This window comes from Pleurodeles waltl, chromosome 3_1 (genome assembly GCF_031143425.1).
Source record: "Pleurodeles waltl isolate 20211129_DDA chromosome 3_1, aPleWal1.hap1.20221129, whole genome shotgun sequence".
In the NCBI taxonomy this organism is placed as follows: Eukaryota; Metazoa; Chordata; class Amphibia; order Caudata; family Salamandridae; genus Pleurodeles; species Pleurodeles waltl.
In genome coordinates, this window is record NC_090440.1 from 1,281,602,871 (window position 1) to 1,281,622,473 (window position 19,603).

Here is a 19,603-nt window from a genome sequence, read left to right on the forward strand (position 1 = left end):
CCAACCTCTGAAAATTGGCAGGTGCATTTTTCAAACCAAAGGGTATTACTGTGAATTGGTAGTGCCTTCCAATGGTAGAACATGCAGTCTTGGGTTTAGCATCTTCTGATAGTCTATTCTGCCAATACCCTGCAGTTAGATCAAAAGTGCTAAGATAATTGGCAATAGCCAGTGTATCAATGAGCTCATATGCCCTGTGTATAGGGTGAGCATCAGTTTTGGTTACCTGATTGAGCCCTCTGTAATCTACACAAAACCTCATCTCTCTCTTTCCATCTTTGGTGTGAGGTTTTGGCACAAGCACAACTGGGCTAGCCCAGGGGCTTCCAGAAGGTTCAATCACCCCTAAGTCCAACATTTTCTGCACCTCTTGTTTAATGCAGTCCCTGACATAGTCAGTCTGCCTATGAATTTTACTTTTGACAGGCAGGCTATCTCCAGTGTCAATTGTATGTTCACAACAGGATGTTGTACCTGGTATAAGTGAAAAGAGGTCTGACAACGGACTTAAGAGATTGATGCAGTTGTCTTTCTGACTACTCCCTCCACTAAGGCATCAGCTTCAGTGGTGGAGAAGAGATCAGGGAGAGGGTCACTCTCTTCCTCCTGTCCCTCATCTTACTGCCATGAGCAGGGTGAGGTCAGCCCTGTCATAGTAGGGTTTTAGGGGGTTGACATGATCACCCTAAAGGGAATAGTGGCAGTGCCCAGGACTACCAAATAGGTAACCTCGCCCTTCTTTTCAACAATTAGATGGGGTCCACTCCATTTGACCTGGAGTGCTCATGGGGCCACAGGCTCCAATACCCACGCCTTCTGTCCTGGGTGGTACTGAGTCAAGACAGCCTTCTGGTCATGCCATTGCTTTTGCAGCTCCTGGTGGGCCTGAAGGTTTCTACTGTCCTTTTTCATATACTCAACCATTCTGGATCTTAAGCCAAGTACATAGTCTACTATGTCCAGTTCAGGAGCTTTTAAAGGTTGTTCCCAACCCTCCTTCACAAGAGCAAGTGGACCTCTTACAGGGTGCCCAAAGAGGAGCTCAAAGGGGCTGAAGCCCACTCCTTTTTGGGGTACCTCCCTGTAAGCAAAAAGGAGGCAAGGTAACAGGACATCCCATCTCCTTCTGAGTTTTTCAGGGAGTCCCATTATCATACCTTTGAGAGTTGTATTAAACCTCTCAAACAGACCATTTGTTTGTGGATGGTAAGGGGTGGTGAACTTGTAGGTTACACCACACTCCTTCCACATTGCTTTTAGGTATGCAGACATGAAGTTGCTACCTCTGTCTGACACTACTTCCTTAGGAAAACCCACCCTGGAAAAGATTCCCAGGAGGGCCTTTGACACTGCATGAGCCGTAGTGGTCCTTAAGGGTATGGCTTCAGGGTATCTTGTGGCATGGTCCACTGCCACCAAGATAAATCTATTGCCTGAAGCTGTTGGAGGGTCAAGGGGGCCAACTATGTCAACCCCTACCCTTTCAAAGGGCACCCCAACCACTGGATGTGGAATTAGAGGGACCTTTGGAGTGCCACTAGTCTTGCCACTGGCTTGGGAGGTCACACAAGATTTACAAAAGTCTTTTGTGTCCTCTGACATATGAGGCCAGTGAAACAAGGGGACAAGTCTTTCCCAAGTTTTCGTCTGGCCCAAATGCCCAGCCAAAGGAATGTCATGGGCCAGGGTGAGAAGAAACCCTCTGTACTGCAAGGGAATGACCAATCTCCTGGCAGCTCCAGGTTTAGGATCCCTTGACTCTGTGTACAAGAGGTTGTCTTCCCCATTTTGCTGTTTGACAGCTTGCTGCCTCAAACCCTCTAATGTGGGACAGGTTTGCTGTGCCACACTCAGCTCTTCCCTGGCAGGCCCCCCTGCACCAAAAGGCTCAGCAGTGTCTGCTGCCAGCTCCTCTGGTGTAGGTTCTGCAAAGGGAGAGGATTTGTCTTCCACAAAAGGGGAATCATCTGTAGAGGGAGGGATAGTGGGTAGGGATTTACCCTTAATTGTTCCAGGATCCAAGTGTCCCTGTCCTTTTTGCTTCTTGGCCTGAGCCCTTGTCAAAGCAAAAATATGCCCAGGAATGCCCAGCATTGCTGCATGAGCCTCCAACTCCACTTCTGCCCAAGGTGATGTTTCCAAATCGTACCCTAGTAGGCAATCTACAGGTAATTCAGTGGCTACCACAACTTTCTTTGGACCAGTAACCCCCCCCAGTTGAGATTCACAACAGCCATGGGGTGGCTAAGAGTGTTGTTATAAGCATCAGTCACTTGGTACTGCTGACCAAGTAGGTGTTGATCAGGGTGGACCAGTTTTTCTATCACCATAGTTACACTGGCTCCTGTGTCCCTGTAGGCCTCAACCTCAAGACTGTTGATTAGGGGTAGTTGCTTGTACTTACCTATATTAAGAGGACAAGCAACCAAGGTGGCAAAGTCAATGCCACCATCGGAGACCAAAACAGCCTCTGTGGTCTCCCTAACAAGACCAACTCCAACTACATTGCCAATAGTGAGCCCAGCTACACCCTTGGTTTGGCTATTAGTAGTAGACTTCCCACCACCACTGCTATTACTACGGGCACTAGAGGTTGCAGTTGGGGTTGTGGTGGTGGGAGGTTTGGTGTTTTTCTTTGGACAAGTGGAATCACTTGCCCAATGGGCTTTGACTTTACACAAATAACACTAAGGCTTTTTCTGATTGTTTGAAGAGGATTTGGACCCACCACCCCCAGAGGATTTTTGTGGGCCTAATGAAGACTCAGAATGTTTACTTTTATCCCCACCCTTCTCAGAAGACTTACCATCCTTCTTCTTGCCATCCTTGTCACCCCCTGTATGAACTTTTCTGTTCACCCTTGTTCTGACCCATTTGTCTGCCTTCTTTCCCAATTCTTGGGGAGAGGTCAGATCAGAGTCTACTAGGTATTGGTGCAACAAGTCAGACACACAATTGTTAAGAATATGCTCTCTCAGAGTAAGATTATACAGGCCTTCATAGTCAGAAACTCTACTGCCATGCAACCAACCTTCCAAGGCCATCACTGAACAGTCCTCAAAATCTGTCCAGTCTTGAGAGGACTCTTTTCTGGCGTCTCCAAACTTAATCCTGTATTGTTCAGTGGTAAGCCAAATCCATCAAAGAGAGCATCCTTCAAAACTTTGTAATTATTGGCATCACTTTCACTGACAGTAAGGAGCCTATCCCTACCCTTTCCAGTGAAAGATAGCCACAAAATAGCAGCCCACTCCCTTTGAGGGACCAACTGTACCATACAGGCCCTCTCAAGTGCAGCAAACCACTTATTAATGTCATCCCCCTCCTTGTAAGGGGGGACTATCTTATGCAGATTTCTGGAATCTTGCTCTCTAACAGGATTACTATCTGAAACACTGCTGCTGCCACCATGGGGAACTAACCCCAATCTCTTTCTTTCCCTCTCTATGTCTAGGGATTCCCTTTCTAAGGCCAGCTGCTGATGTTTAAGCTTCAGTCTGGTCTCTTCCAACCTCAGCTTTCTGAGTTCCCTCTCCATTAAGTTATCCTCAGGGTGGGAGGCTTGGGAATGTTTGGACAGAGAGGAGATTTGGGAATTTGCAGAGCGAGACCTGTCCCTAACTGGCTGGACCCTAGTAACCTGGCCTCTAGGACTGAAATATGCCATATTAATGTGTGGCCCTCTAACACTACCAGTGTCACTAGGTGACCTGCTAGGGGGCAGGACTTTGTAAGAACCCTCCCAAGCATCTTCAGGGAACTCCTCTGAGTCTGACTGGGAAGCCTCACCTTTTTCTACCCTCTCCTGAGATGGGCTAGACTGGTTCTGGTCATCCTGTAAGAGCAGGTTAAAGAGAAACTCTTTTGTTGGACTCTTACCTATGCTTAAACCTCTATCCAGGCAGAGACCCCTCAAACTCTTGTAGTTTAAACTTTCATAAGTTGCCTGAACAACTTTGGAAGTAGCCTCTACTGTAGACATGATAAAAAAAGGTTTAAGACAGAGAGAGAAAAAGTTTTAGAACTTTTAGAAAGCACAGAGAAAAATCTTTTTCACATTTTTGGAAAACTTTTAGAAGTTTTCAAAACTTTTCAGAAACTCAGTGAAATGTTTTAGAGTAGAAAAGTAAACTGTTTTGGTTAAATGTACATATACTGAACTATTTGGTATATAATTGTCTTATGAAAAGCACCAAATGACAAAGTTGTAAACCAGTTACAAGTACTTATCCCACCGCTGCACCACCAATGTAGGAGGCTGGCCTGGCTTATAGTGGGTACCTTGTGGTACTTACACCCTGTGCCAGGTCCAGTTATCCCTTATTAATAGAATAGAGGTGTTTCTAGCAGCTTAGGCTGATAGAAGGTAGCTATGGCAAAGCAGCTTAGGCTGAACTAGGAGACATGCAAAGCTCCTACTATACCACTTATATCGAGTTCACATGGCTTTATTCGGTTACTTTCAACCCTAAAAGCAAAAAAACAACATTCGAATAAATGGTTTTTTTTTTTTATAAAAAAGGATAAGAATAAAATATAATAACACATGTTCAGCCTTAAAACACATAAAATTACTTTCCTTCAACATGCACCTAACCCCCTAGTACCTATCATTTAAATTAGACATGGGGTTTTATTTCAGTCTTACAGTGCATAGTTAAAATTTGACAGCTAAAACATTTTTTTAAAATGTATTCCTCATCATCATTTTTCCCCAGGGAACTGATACGTATATGCCAAGCAGCTACAATATACTTGCTAACCGCACAAGATAGAGGGAGGGAAGTATCCCTCATCATGATCCTTAAGGCAGCCATGCAATGTCTTATCCCCATATTTCTGCACACGGGTCGTAACCACTTCCGTCGCGCAATCATTTATGCAGAGCATATAAACATAAAATGTACAATAGATTCTGAAGTGTGATTGCAACTAGGACAAAGATCAGAACTTGGAGTCAAACTCTGTGTACTACCATAAGATTTAAGAGGCAGGCAACCATATCTGAACTGAACATACAAACTCTTACTTAGTGGATCAAGAATTGTATCCATAAATGGTTCCAGATACGGATACCATTTGAAATAAAAAAATTGTAAAGTCAATCTGCTGTGTGTTGAACAAGCAGGTAGTTTTCCCTGACATGTATCCAGTAAACAGTTTTCAAATGGTTCTTCTGATCCTTCCTTATACTCTCTGGATGGCTCCAAAACTCGCTAAGACCCAATCTATAAAACCATTTTGAGATGTGATTAAACCAAGGAATGGTAAGTACATTAGGTCTATCTAGGATGTCTTGAATAGACTCCTTATATGTGGATAGCTCAGGGGTGGTTCATACACGGACCCAGAAAAGCAATGGTCGTAGGGCAATTACATCTGAGATGCATGAAAGACCAAGGTCCCAGAAAATTGGCAGCAGTGGAGTATTACGAGGACAAGCCAAAGTTGACCTTACAAAGTTGTTTTCCCCCACTGCAAGCTTGCCAGTGTTCGAGGACCCCTAGATTTCTGCCCCATAGACCGCAGCACTCTGTGCCTTAGCTCGGTAGATTTTAATGGTTGGGGTAATCACTCTCTCAGAGGTAGACTTGTGGAAGCGTAGAATAGCCCCAGATCTCTGGGCCAAAAGAGCTAAACTTTTATCGATTTGGGCCCCCAATGCAGATTGTTGCTAATTCTCACCCCCAGATAATCTATGGAGTTTACCATGCCTAGGGCGGTACCATTGTAGAAAATTGAATATCTCTTAATGGGGCCACAACCCAGGGTCATAAGTTTAGTTTTGCTATGATTAAGCTCAAGTCCATAATCACCACAAAACAAACTAAACTTATCCACAAGTACCTGGAGACCCATAGGAGTTCTAGAGATCAGGAGGGAATCGTCAGCAAATAGCAAAATTGGAATTTTGTGGTTATTCAAGGATGGAGCTTCATTTTGGCAGTTGGTAACAACTTGCACCACCTCGTTGATAAACAATGTAAGTAGAGTTGGGGCAAGAACACAGCCCTGGCGCACTCCTCTCCTAATATCTATTTTGTCGGTGAGTTCCCCCCGATTACCCCATCTAACTTGTGCAAATGTTTTTTCATGTAGCCTTTGAATTAAATGCACTAAGTTTCCTGGGATACCGATTTTGTTCAATACTCCCCATAGTTTCTCTCTTGGGACAAAATCGAACGCAGATCTTAGATCTACAAAAGCAACATAGAGTTTTGCTTAGATAGGGTGACGTACTTCCAAAATAGTAATGACAGCCTAAAGACTTAGTCCATGGTGTTAGTTTTAGGCCGAAAACCGGCCTGTAAGGGGGATAAGATTTGATTATCTTGGATCCAATCAGTAAGCCTATCTAAGACTTGCTTAGCAAAAGTCTTCTGAAGGATATCAGTAAGGCTGATTGGTTGATAATTTGCAGGTGAACCTACATCACCCTTTTTATGAATCGGGATTATTTCTGCACCACGCCAAGAATCTGGAATAGGGCTACCAGCTGCTATGGCAGACAATAAATGTATGTACCATGCCCATATCTTTGGTTCTGATTTAAACAGGTCCCCTGGAATCTTATCTGGACCAGGAGCTTTAGCTGGCCTCAGAGAATTAATTGCAGCTGTTGTTTCAGCTAATGTAAAAACAATACTCTCAGTTGCAGTCTTGGTAACAGCCCAACACTCATCATATCCAGGGACCTCCAGAGCTTGCGGTACAGGCAGGGCATAAATTCCAGAAAAATGAGACACCCATCTTTCGGGCTGAATGTACATACCAATGACATCATTACCCGCTTTCGAACTGGAGGCCAACAGCCGCCAGAAGGAACTGTCATCTTGATGTTTGACTGCTTCAAGCAGCTTCTGCCATGTCACTTATATCATATAGCACAATATCATAAGAAAACACAATCCTTAGAGTTACTAAAACTAAAGGTACTTTATTTTAGTGACAATATGCCACAAGTATCTCAGAGAATACCCTCACTTAGGAGGTAAGTAATATATCCAAGTTATATGTACACAAACCCAAAACAGGTAAGTAACAGTAAAAAACATAGTGCAAACAATGTAGAATCACAATAGGATGCAATAGGTAGACATAGGTATAGGGGCAACAAAAACCATATACTTCAAAAGTGGAATGCGAATCACAAATGGACCCCAGACCTATGGGAGCTTGTAGAGGGTCGCTGGGACTGTAGGAAAACAGTAAGGGTGTCCAAAATACCCAACCCAAGACCCTGAAAAGTAGGAGTAAAGTTACCCTACTACCCCAGAAAGACACAGTAGTCGTGATAGGGGAATTCTGCAAGAACCACAAGCACCAGCAAAACACTGAAGACAGATTCCTGGACGTGAGGACCTGCAAAGCAAGGGGACCAAGTCCAAGAGTTGCGATAGTGTCCATGGGGGCCAGGAGCCCAGGAAACCCCGGATGAAGGTGCAAAAGGGCTGCCTCTGGTGGAAGAAGCCAAAGATTCTGCAACAACAAAAAGGGCTAGGAACTTCTCCTTTGGATGGAAGATATCCCACGGCGTGCTGGATGTTTCAGACATGTTTCCACACAGAAATACCGCAAACAAGCTTTGCTAGCTGCAAGGGTCCCTGTAGAGGTTTTTGGGTGCTGCTGGGGACCAGGAGGGACCAGGATGTCGCCCCTTGGAGGAGTAAACAGAGGGAGCTCTCAGCAACTCAGAAAGTCCCCACAGAAGCAGGCAGCACCTGCAGAAGTACCGGAGCAGGCTCTTAGAAGATCTGTGAGCTCAGAGTCACAAAAGGAGGGTCCCACGACGTCGGAGTCCAACTCAGAGGGTTGAGCACTGCAGGACAATGTGCTGGGGACCCAGGCTAGGCTGTGCACAAAGGAATCCTTGGAGAAGTGCACAGAAGCCAGAGCAGCTGCAAATCATGCAGTACACAAGTTTGCTGTCTGGCGTGGGGAGGCAAGGACTTACCCCGGAAAGGCTGTTTGGCAGTACCCGGGTTCTGTGCTAGAGACCCGGGGGATCATGGAATTGTCCCCCCAATACCTGAATGGTATTGGGGTGACAATTCCATGATCTTAGACATGTTACATGGCCATGTTCGGAGTTACCATTGTGACGCTACACATAGGTAGTGACCTAGGTGCAGTGCACGCGTGCAATGGTGTCCCCACACTCACAAGGTTCGGAGAATTTACCCTGAACGTTGTGGGGGCACCTTGGCTAGTGCCAGGGGGCCCACACACTAAGGGGGTCATTACAACCCTGGCGGACGGTGTTAAAGTGGCGGTAAGACCGCCAACAGGCTGGCGGTCTTTTTTTCAGTATTATTACCGCCATGGTCATCCGCCGCTTCTCCCTTCCACCCGCCAGGGCAGAGACGACCGCTGGGCTGGAGACATGGGTCTCCAGCCCGGCGGCCGTCACAATACCGCCACCGGTATTTTGACCCGGCTTACCGCTGTAGATTTCCAGCGGTAGGAACCACCATGAAATCCATGGCGGTAAGCACTATCAGTGCCAGGGAATTCCTTCCCTGGCACTGATAGGGGTCTCCCCCACCCCCCACCCCAACTCCCTCCCCTACACCCATCACCACCCACCCCGACTCCCTCCCCTACACCCCCCACCACCCCTGCCACCACCTAAAGGTGGCAGGGCCCCTCTCCCCACCCCGATCCCCAACATCACATAACTCACACACACATGACACGCACGCAGGCACCACCACCAACACACACACTCACACACACTGACATACATGCCTACATCCACACACACAGTCAGACACGCACATCCATGTACAGACATACACGCACACATCCATACAGACATACATAGACATACACGCACTCATTCCCAAAACACGCAACACCCCGCAAGGATACACGCACTCACACACCCCCTCTACATACACAGACGCACACCCCCATGCACCCACACAACACACAACACCCCCCTCCCCTAACGGACGATCGACTTACCTGTTCCGTCGAACCTCCGGGAGGGGACGGGAGCCATGGGGGCTGCTCCGCCGACACCACACCGCCAACAGAACAGCGCCGCGCTGAATCACAGGACGTGATTCGCTGGGCGGTGTTCTGTTGGCGTGGCGGTGGAGGTGGAGCAGCCTCCACTTCCCCGCCGCCCGCCAGTATAGCTGTTGGCGGCTCTCCAACCTAAAAAGGACGGAGAGTAGCCAACAGTCATAATACTGTCCTTCCACACGGCGGTCCCTCGGCGGTCTTGTTAAAAGATCGCCGAGGTTGTAATGACCCCCTAAGTAACTTGGCACCTAACCTTCACCAAGTGAAGGTTAGACATATAGGTGAATTATAACTTACTTATATGCAGTGAAAACGGCTGTGAAATAACATGGACGTTATTTCCCTCAGGCTGCAGTGGCAGGCCTGTGTAAGAATTGTATGAGCTCCCTATGGGTGGCAAAAGAAATGCTTCAGCCCATAGGGATCTCCTGGAACCCCAATACTCTGGGTACCTCAGTACCATATACTAGGGAATTATATGGGTGTATCAGCATGCCAATTTGAATTGGTAAATTTAGTCACTAGCCTGTTAGTGACAAATTTGGAAAGCAGAGAGAGCATAACCACTGAGGTTCTGGTTAGCAGAGCCTCAGTGAGACAGTTAGGCATCACACAGGGAACACATACAGGGCACATACTTATGAGCACTGGGGCCATGCCTGGCAGGGTCCCAATGACACATAGACTAAAACAACATATATACAGTGAAATATGGGGGTAACATGACAGGCAAGATGGTACTTTCCTACAGTACCTAGGTACCATATACTAGGAAATTATAAGGGTGTTCCAGTGTGCCAATTAGAATTGGTGAACATGGTCACTAGCCTATAGTGACAATGTTAAAGACAGAGAGAGCATAAGCACTGAGGTTCTGGTTAGGAGAGCGTCAGTGACACAGTTAGGCACTACACAGGGAGACACATACAGGCCACAAACTATAGGCACTGGGGTCCTGGCTAGCAGGGTCCCAGTGAGACATATAAAACACACTGACAAATAGGGTTTTCACTATGAGCACTGGGATCCTGGGTAGCAGGATCCCAGTGAGACAGTAAAAACACACTGACATACACTCACAAACAGGCCAAAAGTGGGGTTAATGATGCTAGAAAGAGGCTACCTTCCTACACACAAGGCCAAAAATATCTTGGAGGCAATACTCCTTCTGGACGTAAGTATTATACACAATATATACACTAGAGACCAAAATCAGGTAAGTAAATAGTCACAGAATATTGCAAACAGTAGAAAATACAATAGAATGCCATAGGAAGAAATAAGACTAGGGGCAACATAAACCATATACTAAGAAAGTGGAGTGCAAATCACAAATTCCACCCTAGGCAAGTGTAGTGTGTAGAGGGTCACTGGGAGTGTAAGAAAACCACAAAGGTGAGTAAAATACCCCACACTAGAGCCCAGGAAAGTAGGAGTAAAGTACTGCAAGTTTCCACAGGACACACTACAAATCGTGATAAGAGGTATTGTAAGAACCAAGCAAGACTGCAAGCAACAAGTGGTGGATTCCTGGACCTGAAGACCTGTGAAGATAGAAGACCAAGTCCAGAAGCCGCAGAAGATTCCAGGAAGGACAGGAGCCCCCTGCCAACCTAGAAGATGCAAAAGAGGATTCTCCAGTTGGAAGAAGTCTGCAGAAGAGCACCAAAGAAGATGGTTGCGGGTTCCTGCATGATGCAAAGCATGTCCCACGTCGAGAAGTTGGATGCAGGTGAGTTGCAGCTATGGATTCGTCCAACAAGCCTTGGTTCAAGCAATGTCGTGGTTTGCGTCAAAATTTTTCTGCCTGGACCCAGGAGGGACCTGGGGGCCTCAACTCAGACTGATGAAGCAGAGGGGGCTCCCAACACCGGAGGGGACCCACAGAAGACCAGGCACCACCCACAGAGGTCCCAGGACACGGAGACAAAGAAAGTGCAAATTGTGGTTACTGCTGCACTACAAAAGAAGGTCCCACGCTGCCGGAGAACAACTCATTGAGTTCAGCGTTGCAGGATAGAGTGCTAGGGACCTGGCCCACGCTGTGCATGAAGGATTCTTCCAAATAGTGCACAGAGACCTCGGGAGCTAGAGGTGGCCCGGTGCACAGGGGTACTGTCGCAAACCTGGAAGGGAAGCTCTTACCTCCACCAAATTTGGACAGCTGAACCTTAGGACAGTCTGGGTCGAAGGGTTCCACCACCTGTGTTCCAGGGAGCATGCTCGTCATCAGGAGAGGAGTCCCAGAGAACCGGTTGTCGTTTTAGAAGGTGCCTGCTGGAGCAGGGAAGTGACTCCGTCACTCCACGGGTGATTTATTCGGTCCTTCTGGTACAGAGTGAAGACAGGGAGTCCTCAGATCGTGCACACCTTGGAAACTGTTGCAGTTGCCTGCTGGAGCTGAAGTTTCAGAATCGAAGTAGACTTCTTGGATACTTTGTTGCAGTTACAACAGTTCCTTTGGCAGTCTGCAGTTGATCTGATGGTCAGAGGATGGAGTAGGAGTTGCAGAGGATTCCTGGTGGAAACTTGCAAGCTGAATCTGAAGAGGAACCTACCGGAGAAACCCTAAATAGCCCTGAGAGGGGGATTGGCTACCTAACTTGGTATGCACCTATCAGGAGGGGTCTTTGATGTCACCTGCTGGCACTGGCCACTCAGATCTCCAGAGTGTCCCCACACCTTGGAAAACAAGATGGCTAATGCCAGGGACACACTGGAGGCACTCTGGGCACCACCCCTGGGGTGGTGATGGACAGGGGAGTGGTCACTCCCCTTTCCTTTGTCGAGTTTGGCGGCAGAGCAAGAACTGGGGGTCCCTGAACCAGTGTAGACTGGCTTATGCAAGGAGGGCACCATCTGTGCCCTTCAAAGCATTTCCTGAGGCTCTGGGGGGCTACCCCTCCCAAGCCTGTAGCACCTATTTCCAAAGGGAGGGGGTATAATACCCTCCTCCCAAAGAAATGCTTTGTTCTGGCTTCCTGGAACTGAGCTGCTCACACCCCAGGAGGGCAGAACCCTGTCTATGAGGTAGAGGCAGCTGTAGCACCTTTGCTAGTGCATGGGTGCCCTCACACTAAGTAACTTTGCACCTAGCCTTCAGTAAATGAAAATTAGACATATAGGTGAGTTATTAGTTACTTAGGTGCAGTGAAAATGGCTGTGAAATAGTGTGTGCACTATTTCACGCAGGCTACAGAGGCAGTCCTGTAAAATGGTTTGTTTGAGCTCCTTATTGTAATGTGGGGCCCTAGGCCCTCATGCTGGTAAATAAGGTGACGCAGACACAGTAGAAGGGTGGTACTGAACTGGCCTCAGGAACGTGCGCCCGGCCCCTTTTATTGGCAGGGTCACCTGACTGGTGACGTCTGTGTTGGGTGGGTGTGGGTTACATATGTAAGACCAGCCCTCAGCAGAGTGGCTGGCAGAAACACTAGAATGAGTCCAGCTGGACTCTACATCCCTCCCAGACTTTATTGAGGAACGAAACAAAAGTCCAACCTGTAAAAGAAACAATAACAAAGCACCACAATCCGTCTCTCGGCCTCGAAAAGGCAGACTGCAGAATTGCATTGGACATGGTGCAGCTGGGAGCACCCGGACACCTCCGCACGAGTCCATAATTTAACCAGGTACAGCTGGGCACGAACACTGTGTGGATGAAGTCCAGATACTTCAGTTGCTTGTCCACGACCTTACAGTTCGCTGGATATTTTTGATTGGGTCCTGCCTGGGCTCATGTGGTCAAAGTCTATTTACAGTTTCTGATGCGGGTGCAGCTGGAGCAGTGGTGAGTCCACTGTACACAGTTCTGGACGGCATTCTGACTCTGGAGATTGTCTACCTCCTAAGACTGCAGATGACGTGACGGCCTGGGGCACCTGGGAGTCCAGCGGCAGAGCAGCGGCAGTCTTCCCTCTCGTGCCAGACCTCCATCAAGCAGGAGTCTCCTCGAGGCCCTTCCGTGGGCTTCCACGGGACTGTGTGGGCTGTGCTTGCCTATCTCAGGCCCAGCAAAGACGTCTCAGAGGAACAGCCTACAGGACCACATCCTAGTCTCGCATGGAGCCACAAGGGTTGTTGATGCAGGGTCCGCTTGCTCGAGCCATCCGGATTCAGGTGCTCTGGCCATAGTGCAAAGTCTTCAGGTGACCAGTCTCTCGATATGAGACCTCCGTGCTTCCGGATGCCTGATGTGGAGCTGTCTCAGATGCATTCTCTCTCAGCGATATTCCGCTCTCACAGGAATTTGTTGGAGGCCCTTGTCCCTGGATTGCGGCGGGACTGCGTGGGCTGTGCGGGCCAACGTCGGCCACGCCAAAGGAGTCTCTCTGAACTCCCAACAGGGCCACGTCCTAGTCTTGTGCAACCCCAAAGGTGGGTGGTCCAAATGATCTGGTCTGCTCTCACCGGCAGGCGTCTGGTTCACGGGGCTCATGGCAGGTGTTCAGATGATAAGTTTCTACGTTGCCAGACATGCCTTGTCAGTGTCGGTTCTTGTTGCTGACTGTCTCCACTCAGGTGGTGCTGTGCTCCTCCTTCGATGATTGGGCGATGCACCTCATCATGATGATGATGTTTTTTTCATCCTTTTGCAGATCAAACAGGTGGCGGCGGCTTCGTCAGCGGAAGGACCACTTGATGGACGTAGTGGCCACGGCGGGTCTTGTGTGGCCTGTGCAGTCGGCGCCAGGGATGCCATCACAGCTAAGCAGCCGGTGATAGGACGGTCGTACTGGGAAGCGTGGGGGACCACCTGCATCGCTGTCTTCAGTGACGTCTGCTCACCCCGGTGACTGTCTTGTACTGATAGGTGCCTCCTCATCTGCTCGCACGAGTCCTCAGTTGTGTCACACTACTTCCTTCCACTTTCACACCTGCGATGGAGATGATCTGTGGTGTGACCGGTCTGTCACACTCCTCTCCTCATTTCTTGTTGGCATCGTGCCACTCTCTCTTCTCCTTGCTGTGGCATCGTGCCACAGGTCACATGTTGCGGCACATGGACCTTGCGCTGCACCTCTGCTGGTACATCTTCCTCTTTGTCCTCGACGTGGCGTTGTGCCACGGGTCACATGCTGCTTCACACGGACCTATCACTGCACCTTCGCTGGTGCATCTTCCTCTTCGTCCTCGATGTGGCGTTGTGCCACAGGTCGCATGCTGCGTCACATGGACCTATCACTGCACCTCCTCTGGTGCATCTTGCTCGGTCGCAGCCTCTCACAGGCTGAGTCCTGCGGGTAGGACATGATCTGCTCTTCAGGCAGACCTCTCCCGGTCTGGTCCGTTCCCGGATCCTCTTGGTGGACCTCTCTCTGGCAGGAGGGTCCCCGCTCTCTTCCTCCTTCTCTTCACTCGAGGGCGCCATTCTTGCGCCTCGAGGCTGCGCTGTTACAGCGCTCACTCCTGCCATCTGCTCTGGCAGGGTCGGTCAGTTCAGATGACCTGCTCACTGATGGCCCAACAGTGGCCATCTTCCATCGCTGTGCGGCCAGCTGACATGGCCTCTTTTCCCGTGCGTTACGTCACGCTCTCGGGTACTCTCTCCATCTTCACTTTTCCCCATGTCGTCACATTCTCTGGCGCAGCTCTCTGTGCACGCTGCGCACGTGTCAGTCTCTTTTTTTCTGGGCGTCCTGTGGCAACGCCTGGCATGTCCCTTTCTGGTCCTGCGGTGATGTCCATCACTGCTGGGGCATGTGGCGTTCTTTCGTCGGTGGCGGCGGACGGCCGCCAGAGGCTGCGCAGACTATGCGCGCTCTCTTCGTACCTCACGTGGCACTTACGGCCGTTTCTCACTGTTGCAGCTTGGCTGGGACAGCTGCAGTCTTCTTCTTCCCTTTTTTCAGCGTCGCCCGTGTCGGTTCCTTCTTCTTCGCCGTTTCCGTCTTCTGCGCCGTTTCTGTCTACGGGCGCAGTCTTGGTTTGGAGCAGTCACTTTCTGAAGGTGCTGCTGTAAACTTGCCTTCATCCAAGCTTGTTTTCCCTTTTAAAATAGAAATAGGGTGCAATACCAACTCTGGCCACTGGATGCCAGTAGTGCACTTTTTTTTTTTTTTAGCTTGAAAGACAGTCTTTCCTGTTACCGGCCTCGTTTGTTTGAACAGATGCCGGTGAGGAGGACATGCTGCTGGGAGGACTCCGTCATGCTGGTGGGGGCTGCAGGTAAGTGCAATTTTATTTATTTTCTTTCTCATCTCTCCCTTTTCTCTTTTTCCTTTTTTTTTTTTTTTTTTTTACTTCTGTCCAGTTTTATTTATTTATTTATTTTTTTAAACTGCACAGCCTCGTTTGAAGAGGCATGCAGACGGCAGGACTTCAGTGAGGTGGGTGGGGGCTCCAGGCACTGTTTTTTTCTTTCATGTAGGTGCGTGTGAGCACCTCTGTTCTTTACTCATTTCTGGGAGGTGGGGGCGCGGCCTTGGGCACCTGGTGCGTGTCTGCACCATGTTATTTTAAATTATTTCGGTGCGTGTCTGCACCACTTTCTTTAATTCCTGCCAGGACAAGGGGGGCAGCCCCTGGGCATTTTCCTTTCGTTTGTGGTGCATGCCAGCACCATCGGGGACCTTACGTTGCGGCTGCAGCAGTCCTCTGTGCTGCGGCCGTTTTCCGGCATTTTTGTGGTGGGGGCGGCCCTGGGCATTTTCTTAGGTGCGCGAGAGCACCATCCTTCAAATGAAAAGGGGCGACCGGCCCCGGCCACACTTTGGCACCTTCTCACGGTGCACAGCGCGCGACAGCGCCACTTTAAAGGTAAAATGGGGAAACGCCCCGGTAATTTTCTTTTTTTTCCTTGGTGCCGATCGCACCATGTTCATCACATGCGGCCGCAGCTGCAGCACACGCTGCGGACCGCGTTCTCTTCCTGGGCCGACCGGCCCCGGCCATTTTTGCCACTTTCTCTTCACTTTTTTTCACGGCGCGCAGCAGCGCCTTTTGCCCATCTACTGCGCAGACCCCGCAGCCCTGTTGGCGCGCTCTATCCGACTCTGGGGGGGGGGGCGGGCTCATGGCAATTTCTTTGGGAGGGCACCGGTAACCCAGCACTAGGCGCCTTACAGCGCTTTACTTATTTTCGGCACCACTGCCTTTTGGCAGCGCTGCGGGAAGCTGTCATCGACAGCACTCACCCCCTTCTTTCCTACCGATGGGGCTGGAACTGCACGGCCTCACTTCTCCTCTTTCTTCCACCAAGTTGAATCCATGTCTGCGACCATGTGGGGTTTCAGATCCCACTCGTCGCCAATGTAATGTGGGGCCCTAGGCCCTCATGCTGGTAAATAAGGTGACGCAGACACGGTGGTAGGGTGGTACTGAACTGGCCTCAGGAACGTGCGCCCGGCCCCTTTTATTGGCAGGGTCACCTGACTGGTGACGTCTGTGTTGGGTGGGTGTGGGTTACATATGTAAGACCAGCCCTCAGCAGAGTGGCTGGCAGAAACACTAGAATGAGTCCAGCTGGACTCTACACTTATGGGTGGTAAAAAAATTGCTGCAGGCATAAGGATCTCCTGGAACCCCAATGCCCTTGGTACCTAGGTACCATAGGGTCCAGTGTGCCAAATGGAATTGGTGAATGAAGTCACTAAACTATAGTGACTAATTTGGAAGCAGAGAGAGCATAAGCACTGAACTTCTGGATAGCAGAACTTCAGTGACACAGTTAAGCACTACTGACAACATACACATTAGGCCACAAACTATGAGCACTGGGGTCCTGGCTAGCAGGATCCCAGTGAGACAGGCAAAACACACTGACATACACTCACAAACAGGCTAAAAGTGGGGTTAACCATGCTAGAAAGAGACTACTTTCTCACAGCCACCTACCGGCGAGCACGGGTACTGCTCAAGAAAATCTTCTGGATCCAGTCTGATGCATGAGGAAATTCAACGGTAAGGGATCTGCGGCCAGAAGTCTCTTTCATATGTAATGGGATTACAGGGAAGCAATAGAAGCATGATGTTTGTTTTATCGATACTGTATGCTGAATTATTTTTAGAGCTTGTCTGTAAGTGTACCGAAGATGTATTGGAGACTGAAGTACTGAAAAAACACTATTGTGTTACTTCTTCTTTTGACAGAAGAACACGGACTATACTCCACAATTACAGCATCAAAGCCTGCCCAGTTGCAGTACAATAGAAAGAAAGCAACTAATTACTACAAAACAATACACTAAAAATTACATTTTTTTTATATCTGTAGCATGCTGGTCAGTCGTCATCTATTAAGTGCTTTTTTTCTTAAAACAGTTTCCTCTAGACATATTTCAGGAACTGATACCTCACCCACAGCGGTCTTTTAAGTACATACAGTCACATCTTTCCATTGCCCCAGCAATCCGGCATTAATCATCAGACCAGCAGCAGCGACCAATGAACAAGCTAATCCTTTTACACTAGTGTGATTCACCAGATTCGGGCTATCATTCGTAACCAAATCCATGGCTCCTGGACAGGTCGCTTAACTTATCTGCTGGAGCTCACTCAATCGAGCACTTTCCCCTAGAAATGTCTTAGTCTTGAATCATTCACATATTCAGTTATACGTAACAAGAAAACATTTACTATTTTCCTAGAAAGACTAGGCATTCTGAGACTCATTAATCTAATGCTCGCACAGAATTCCCCACCAGTGTCTCTCCTTACGGCTTGCGCTGAAGGATGTGCGGAAAAAACAGAAAGTGGCTCCACTGGAAAGTCTTAAAGAAACATGTCTACAAAAGGCCACTGTATGTTCTCAGATTGAGCACGCTCCGACCGGATAAACATTTCCCTCTCCCATAATATACTTACCTCCTCCTCCTCCATTCCTGTGCAACGTCACGCCATGAGTAACAATTATAATAGCAAACAATAGTTATCCTGAAGAGCGTCCTCGCTATCCATAAGCACCAACTCTGCTCCTCTCTCCTCTCCACGAGCTCAGAGTTAGATAAGAAATGCTTCCGAGCAACCGGGTAATGCTAGGCAGAGCAGTGACGCAGTACAGCTCGAGCATATAAAAACGTCACAAAGATAGTGACGTGCCATTGTTCTCTAGCATACGCATTGCCGCTGTGTTGTCTTCAGCCACCACACGAGCTGCTGGGAATTTGTTTAACCGGAATACTGCAAATGCAGGAGTTAGAGAAAACAAGCGATATTCCTATTTATCTCAGATTAGATCCAGCAAATCGTGCTGCCATTCAGATAAACCTAATTTATAAAGAGGCCATGATTGACTGTACTCATGCATTATTTGCCTGGATCTCAGATCACATCCATTACCTCCTCATTAATTCCTCGTCCCATTCCTTACTTATTGCAGTTAAGGTGAGAGAAACTTAACATAACTGCAATAAGCAAGTAATGAGAAGAGGAATATGGAATTGGAGTACTGAAGGTTACCTGGAAGTAAGTAGTCCAGGCATTTGAAGACTTTAGCAGGGCTAATAACCAGTGGCACGTACCATAATCTCAGTCTAGGGAGACTGAACCCACCCTTTGAAGTCAAGTCAAACTTCACATTTTTACCCACCTGCAAATTGTAATGGCAAATAAACTTTGAAAACACAACCCGAGAAGCTAGCCTCTAGAGATCATAGTTGGAAACCTTTTACACATTAGACCTGTAAACTGGCACTCCTTTCATACATCTCCCTAAATGCAAGAAGGCACTTCAGTTCTATCAATCGCAGAAGCCATAGAAATCATAGATCTGACCATCCTCATGTGAGAAAACACTGAATACTTAAAGCCTTCCCTAACAGAATTAAAGTTGTCAGAGAGTCACAAAAGCATCACTCAACTGTCCCTGGCAGCTGTATAGTAATCATCCAGAGGACATCAAGAGCATGAAGAGCCTAGTTCAAGATTGAAATAGTATAGAAAATCCAGATTGGGACTTGAGTAGATTTTAGGAAAAAGCAGAGAACCGGAAGTGGTTCTGCAGTGCAAGATGGTGGATACCATTCCCTAGCACTCCTGTGCCAGCGCCCGCCACCTGTTTACAATCCTGCGGTTTACACTCTCTTCCCATGCAAACCAGAGAGGAGTTGTGCTGCAGGAGCCCCTGCACTGACAGGAGAAGCTCCAGAGTGAAACCCACAGCCACTGTACTGCTTCAGGACCTGCCCATGCATGTTCTTGCATGACACAGAAGATGGCGATCGAGTGAGAGCGCGGCTGGAGCACGCCATGGTGCATTGGGTGCAGTAAGGGAGACCAGCCCTCCGGGTGGCAAGGAGGGGAATTGTAGGTGGGCTGCGTGAGGACTTCCTGGCTGGACGGATGAGGCCTTCACTTTGCCCCAGCCACCAATCCTATATGGCAGCTCGCAGTTGAAGAAGAAGGAGGGATTCCACGGGGAGCAATCGGACAGCGCAGGAGGGTCGCAGTCCAACATCTCAGATTCCTGTAATCTCCTAATTAGGTGACACTATCAGCTGGAGGCTGTGGGGATACAAATATAGTGCAAAGTGTTAGTAAATCTGCCCCACAAACTCAAGTATTAGAAGTAGCAAAGCAGTTGGGGTTGCCTATACTAATAAAAATGTATCACTATCCAAAGGAATCCATTTTG

At 48.5% G+C, this 19,603-nt stretch overlaps 1 long non-coding RNA gene across 1 annotated transcript in view; it reads right to left on the reverse strand.

Annotated features, from left to right (window-relative positions):
- LOC138283347 (uncharacterized) overlaps positions 1–17,955 on the reverse strand; it is a 225,539-nt gene extending 207,584 nt beyond the window's left edge. The window contains exon 1 of the long non-coding RNA XR_011201206.1: positions 17,836–17,955. This is a non-coding gene — a long non-coding RNA (uncharacterized lncRNA). The remainder of the gene's footprint in view (positions 1–17,835) is intronic.
- Positions 17,956–19,603: the final 1,648 nt, after the last annotated feature.